Raw genomic sequence first — 7309 nt, forward strand, 5'->3', positions numbered from 1 at the left:
ACTCTGCACACTACCAAAAAAAGAAACAAAAGCACCAACAGCCATAAAGACTTAGATCAACAAAGATGTCTTGACTGAAAGATAGCCACAATGCTTGTCGGGGCAACCGATCAATACATCTGATTTTATTTAAGGCCCATTCCATTAGCTGGAGCCCATACGTGACACTGCTTGGGTGACCCAGAACCTGAAACTACCTCAGTCACCTAATAGCAATAAAATGACTCCTGACCACATCCTGCTGTCCTCATAGGTCAGTGCCCTGCTCATCCACATCACAGAAGTTTCTTCCTGCAGGAGATGGAAAGGCACACAGAGACCCATAGCCAGATAGCATGCAGAGAACGAGAGAACTTGGAACATTCTGGTCCAAACAGGATGTCTCCATCAAATCTCTCACCTCGGCGCAGAAAACTGCCTGAAGAGGAGGCAGACAGAGTGCAAGAGGAGATGGAAGGAAATGGAGGACGCCAAGCCCCTTCCCAAAGACACCCCAAACAAACAACAAAAAATAAACAAACCAACCAACCCACGGCCATCTAAATCATCAGGAGCAAGCCCCTGTGAACTCACAGAGACTGGAGCAATGTGCACAGGGCCTGCACCAGTCCGCACCGGGTCCCCTGAATACATATTATGGCTTCCAGTTCACTGTTTTTATGGGATTCCTGTGTGTGAGAACAAGTGGGTTGTGGTTCTTGCCTTCTCTTGGACCCTTTTCCTTCTGTTGTTTATTCTGTCCAATTCGAACAGGTTAGCTATTTTTATCTCATATTTTATTTTGCCATTCTACATTAAAACAAACAAATAAAAAAAGCACTAGTTTCACCCGAATCCTTTGACAAAATTGGGATAAGAACCGATCTACTTACCAGTAACTAAGTCTTTATCATGTAAACCCTTAAAAAAAAAATGACACAGGATATGATCAAAAGGATCTTTCAAGTCCTTGCTCGTGAGTAGTAAAGAAAGATGGAAAGAATGAAGAGTGGGCAGGAAGAGACAGAAAGCTACAGAACACCTTGAGCTTTTTCTGAAATCAACTCTCCACCTCCTCTCCCCTTACACATTACCACCAGTTACAGAAAAGAAGGTTCTGGGCGGCCCTGATCGCTCTACAAGTCCTCCTGTAACACGCGTTCCTGGAAAGCATTCAGTTCTATTAATGTGCAAACACCAGCTGTGTTGGGCCTAACACGCATTTGCACCTTAATTAAGGGGAATCCCTTTAACCAGAAGATCTGATTTGCCTGGCTACTCTTAGTGTGGTCCTTGGAGCAGAGCCAGCAGCAACAGCGCCACCTGGAGGTTTTCTAAGAAATGCAGTTGCTCAGGCTCTATGACCTAAGGATGATTCTGCCTTTTACCAGGAGCCTGGAGCGACTCCCATGCACAGGGAAGTATGAGAAGCGCACTCCTCTATGGCTGTGAGGAAATACATGTGTAATTGCTCAGTGAATAGAGATTGCCCAGCATGTGCAAGGCCCTAGGCTCAATCCCCGCACTATTAACTGTAAAAGATTCCTACTTCCCGGAGCCTTCCCACCTTTGTACAGTCGTTTTCATGCACTTTGCCCCTACGAGCACTATAAAACCCATAGTATATGGCAATTGTTACTTTAACCAGCCAACTATCTTTTAGTTCAAATACTAAGAATAAATGCTCTTTTGAGACCTGTAATATAGTTGCCATTTCTGACGCTGACCACTCCTTTGTAGAAAATCAGGTTTTCATTTTGCGTGTTGTGCTAAAGGACTCTCCTTCCCTGTGTGCAGGTACATACTGGTGATTATGGCTTAAGTCAGCTACTCGATGTCTAAAATAAATGGGTTTCCTGCTGCATTTGAACCAATATTTGTGTCCTTTCACTGTTGAAATGTTATATTATACATGATAAATGTATACATAATACATAATAAATAACAAACATTCGATATTGTTTACTACTTATTTGAAACAGTTTATGATGTTCTGCAGTAAAAGTGAGTATGACGCCAAAAAAAAAAATTGGTAAGATGATGACACTAGAAAAAAAAAGGCAGATTTCAATCAACAAAATGGACTAAGGAAAATATTTTTAAGAGGAGGAAGGGGAGGAGGGAAAGGAGGAGGAGGAGGAGGAGGAGGAGAGGGGTGGGGCTGGCATGGGTCAGAGATCATATTCATTCCTAGTGACTTTCAAAGAAGATATGACGAATGGATTCTACATAGGCTGGAAAAGGTACCAAAGACAATTCTGCCTTCTTAACGTGTTTTCTAAAATCCAAGGGCCTACAAACCCCCTACCTCCACCCAAATTACCTCGTGTGTAATAAATAGGTTGCTGGGGTCCATGGAGTACATCTGACTGTGTGAAATTATTGACCATTTACAGAATATGTGTGTAGGAAGAAGTGAAAATCAAATCCCGTGGCTGGCTGAGACTCTGCCATAGCCAGCAAGAAGGTTGAGATAATTTCTTCTCCAACTCACCAAGTATTCGAAGTCTGGCTGGTGTTTCTCTTTACGTGCTGGTGAGTGTGTGGTAAAAGCTCTCGCCGGCCTGGAAATCCATGCATGAAGCTGCACTATGCGTTAGCCAGAATGGCAATGGGAAAATGTTCGTTGTTTGAGCACCCCGCGTAAGCTGCCTGATTTTTGCTTAATTCGCCTAAATTACCTAGGCAGTGTGCTCTTTAAACTGTTTAATCAAAAGCAAGCTTTGCAATTTTTACAACAGGCCTCCCTCCTTTCGACTTATCTGTTTGCAAGTCCACCATAAGCCTCCGAAAGCTTTAATTACATGTTTCCCCTGGAGTGGGGTCTGAACCCCAAGGGCCAACTGCATCTTTAGCCCATGGATAGCGGGAAAGCGCTATAAGAAAGCCAGGGCTCTGCTAGGGACCCCTTCCTGCTGGGCTGATTTAGCTTAAAGTCTCTCAATTAGAGACCTGGAGATCAGCTGTTGAGTCCGGCAGAGAGCCGAGCTTGCTCTAATTAAGCTCAGAGCAGCTCAAAAGAAGGGAATGATCCCAGAGGAGGGAGTACCAGGATGCAGTGAAGAAAGACGCTAAGAGCTCTGGCTGCATCCACCCAGGAGAGTCAGCGGTGCTGGTGATGTCCACGGCTTGGTTTCCAGGCTCCCATCTCTAGGAGCGTCCCAAACACGGCAAGAAGCCCCTAACTCCAAATCTCTGGGGCAGAGAACGTTCTCATTTCTCTCTAAGGAATTCAAAGAAGGCTGGGTAAATTTGTCAGCGACTCCACAATAAGAAAAGTTGTTGGGTCTTCAAAGTGCGTGCGTGCGTGCGTGCGTGCGTGCGTGCGTGCGTGCGTGCATGCGTGTTGTGTTGTGTGTTTTCAGAGAAAGAGAATACCTTGGATGTATGATGTCAATAGTTGGTATTTCATCATCAATCCCGTCTTTAGGCAAGGTACCATGTTGTAAGTTTAGGAGTGGTAATTGTTCAGCATGGATAGATACCTTGGTAAAGACAACATGAGGCCAGGTAGTCACACTTGACTCCTACTTTCCCAAAGAATGCTGGAAAATACTCCCCCCCACACACACCCTTTAATGGCAATCCGGTTGCACCTGTAACACCACATTCTCTTTCAGGTCTTAAGTACAACGCAGAGGATCACACTTAGCAGATAATTGTCAAGTTCGTGGGACAGTCTGTTCCTTGGAAATGCTTTCTACTCTAAAGATGCTGTACTCCATCACTGGTGTGTGCATGACTTCCTGGTCCTACTGAAGCCAGGAAAATATTGAAATGCGGACATAGGCATTCGGAGATGCACTTATGAAGACCCGTGAGCTCCTAATTATGAAAAAGCTACAGTCAGTGTAACTGCTGCATCTTCCTTTGAGTTGAACATTTCTGCTGGTTTGTAACGTAACGCTTTCATCTAAGTATTCTGCAATTTGGGCATTTAATAAAAAACGTTAATAGTCTCTGGTCTTAGAGATGAACCAGTTGGTAAAGTGCTTGCTTGCCACACGGGCATAGCAACCCGAATCAGGTAACCAGAACTCCACATGGTGTGGAGGACTAGAGAATTCCTGGGGCTCACTGGCCACCCAACCTAGCTTAAGCAGCAAGCCCCAGATGTCAGTGAGAGGCCTGGTCTCAAAAACCAAGGAGAACAACTCCTGGGGCCTCCACATGCACACACACAGGGACGTATGCACCCCCCCCCACCACACACACAAACACACCATCACATACATACACATTTTTTAAAAAAGCAATCTTTCAATCTAAATTCTCAACATTTTTTAAATAGTCAGGTTCAACATAGAGTCCTCATCAACATAAATTCACATTAGACACCATTTCTCAACTCCTGTTAGAATGGAAACTGTATGTACAAATTGTATTAAAAAGCCCCCCCCCCCCCGCTAATCCTCCCCATGATCCTGCTTAACAGAAAACACCCCGTAGTACAGATGAACTGTTTCCTTCATGGAATCTACTGCCCCCTTAGTTAGCTCCATATATAAATAAGTGAGAAGCCCAGCTTCAGATCCACTGCCATGTGCCTATTGAGGACCACCCTCCGTGGCAGGAACTCCTAAACGCCGACTTGTTTAATCATCCCCAAAGCTTCTGAGACATTTCTAAGTTTTATCCCAGTTTGAGTGAGAATGCCGGGCTCAGCCACAATGCTCACACTCGGTGGCACTTCCCGTGCCAATCACAGAGTGCTTCCCTAAAATCTAGTTACACCCAAGACGAGCAAAACACCCAAGTCCATGATCACTTTCTACAACAAAGCAGGCATAGTCTGGTTACTGCTATGTCTCCACTCTACAAACCATGTCTCGGGGCTGCAGAAATGGTTCAATAATCGTTTGGTTTCCAGGACCCACACTGTAGGTTACAATCAACAGCACCTCCAGTTACAGAGGGACCTGCCACCTCTGGCCTCCACAGGCACCTACACTTACCTGTGCATACCCACATGCAGACATACACACACACACACACAGACACACACCAAAACTCTATGTACTGGGTACAGCCGTGCATGCCTGTAAGTTCCAGACCTTTGGGAGTCTGAGTCGTGATGTCTGCTGTGAGTTTAAGAGCAAGTCCTGGACTATACAATGAGACTCAGTCTCAAAATAAATAACAAAACAAAACCCCTCTCATCAGGCCCTCTGCTGTGGCACAATCAATTGTCATTTGTCCCTTGACATTGATTCTCTGTCAGCAATATCCTTATTCTTTTTTGTTTTCTCACTACTACAACGTAGCAGGGGAGGGAGTCTGCCATGTTTTGCTTCCCTTTGATTTATTCCTATCTGTCTTCTCACCTCCATGTTTGGAAATGTCACTCGATGATGGAAGGACCTCAATGCACCTTGGTGACTACTCATATTTATACATAAAATATATTTAAAATAATTCTTTGAAAACCCCTGTATACACGTTATACAAATGTCAAGGGAATTCATATTTATGAGTGTTTTCAGTTGTTTCTTCCTCCCATTCCAGTGCGGGACTGGCCCTCAAATTAGAGTTAGAGTTATAAACTAGTTCTGTCTCCTGGATCTAGTTAAAGATTCCCCTTCAATTTTTAAAAGACTTTCTTTTTCATGTTTATATGTGCATGTACCACGTGTGTGCAGGGGCCAGAGGAAGCTAAAAGAAGGTGTTGGATCCTCTGGAACTCAGGTACAGGAAATTCTGAGGCTCCTGTTGGGATTGTGGGAACTGAGATGTGGTCCTGTGTAAGGACCATCCCTCCAAGAGCCTACTTTCCCTTTTAAACGGTCTTTGAAAACAGTGTGTGCTTTTGAAAGGCCAGAAGACTTCAGTCTGTCGCCTACTCACTTCATCTGTATGACCTTGAATCGGGTACTTCTCTGAGGTCCTAGAAAGTGTAGGACACTTCACTAATAGGATTGTGCTAAGTGTTTACTGGGTAAGCATATGAGAGCCAGTAACTCAGTGACTAAAAGTACTTACCATGCAACCCTGAGTCCCATGCAAAAAAGTTCCAGGGCTATTTCCCCCCAAACTCAACCTCTGACTTCCACATGGGCACTGTGGCACGAGCATACCTGCCTTCTCTCTCTCTCTCCCTCTCTCTCTCTCTCTCTCTCTCTCTCTCTCTCTCTCTCAATCAATACAACAATAATAAAACAATTTTAATTTTTTTTTGAAAATTCCAAATAAAAAGTTTAATTTCAGAATCCAAGTTCATCATTTTTTATTATTATTATTATTATTATTATTATTATTATTATTATTTATCATTTATTTTTTAAATTTACACTAAAGTGTAGTCCATGCAAATTCAGTCTGAGCCTACATACAGTATTTTGACAAAACATTTTTTTTCCTAAAAGGTCAGAGGCAAATGAGTGATTTGTTTTACCCGTAATCTTTAACTGATTTAAAATGGGAAAATGAAAAACTTTTTTCTTTTAAACATAATCAAAAGCTTTGGAGTCTGGTAAGGAATCTGATAGCTGATACTTCATTTTGATAGCCTTGGGATTCTATAATGTCCCTATGATGGTTGAGTCTTCCCTATCATAGGAAAAAAATCTAAATGTCTAAGGCTGTTCTCGTGACTGCAATAAACAAACTCCCGTTAACAAGCTACCTCCTCAAAGTCGAATCTGAGCTAGAGTTTGCTCAAACTGTGAGAGGACACACACATTAAATACATAATAAATAGCTTTATTGTATAGAAATGCAAAAATAAATCAGAGGCCGGGAGATCTGATCAGCAGGCCATCTGTTGTTAACGTGTCATATCATGCATTGGTAAAGTCCGAAACATGACTTTAAACCTTGGATCCAATTTCAAGGAGCTCATGATAGGTGGAATATCTCTGAGTTAACTGACCATGAAAAACCTGAATGCAAACACCTTACATGGGAATGTTCTCATGACCAACTAGCCATGTGACTGACACTCCATGATATGCCCAAGTTCAGCTTTGTTTTCAAATGCCTGGTTCTGTCACAGTAAACAGTTTCCAGAATATCCTCTCTTCAACATACCCTGGAGCCCGTGGTTAAGAACTATTCAGTCAGGATGGCTTAACCTTCACCTCCTATTTACAGGCTTCATTTGACAGCCACAAAAGCTGTTTTGTTGCCATTAAAATAATATTTAATTAAAATGTGGCACCTAATTTGTGGTTTTCTTTACACAACTGAATAAAAACCCTGCCCAATAAAGTTATTTACATCTTCCTTCCACTCTAGTAAAACAGATTACTACCTCCTTTAAAAAAAATAAAACTTTATGCTTTTAAACCTGATCACCCTATTTCATTATTGCCAAGACTTTCTTTCCAGTGGC

General features: G+C 42.8%; 1 long non-coding RNA gene across 1 annotated transcript in view; it reads left to right on the forward strand.

Annotated features, from left to right (window-relative positions):
* Positions 1 to 3913, forward strand: part of LOC103690559 (uncharacterized) — a 29232-nt gene extending 25319 nt beyond the window's left edge. The window contains exons 2-3 of the long non-coding RNA XR_594452.3: positions 2376 to 2514; positions 3600 to 3913. This is a non-coding gene — a long non-coding RNA (uncharacterized LOC103690559). The remainder of the gene's footprint in view (positions 1 to 2375; positions 2515 to 3599) is intronic.
* Positions 3914 to 7309: the final 3396 nt, after the last annotated feature.

This window comes from Rattus norvegicus, chromosome 9, assembly GCF_036323735.1.
Source record: "Rattus norvegicus strain BN/NHsdMcwi chromosome 9, GRCr8, whole genome shotgun sequence".
Taxonomy (NCBI): Eukaryota; Metazoa; Chordata; class Mammalia; order Rodentia; family Muridae; genus Rattus; species Rattus norvegicus.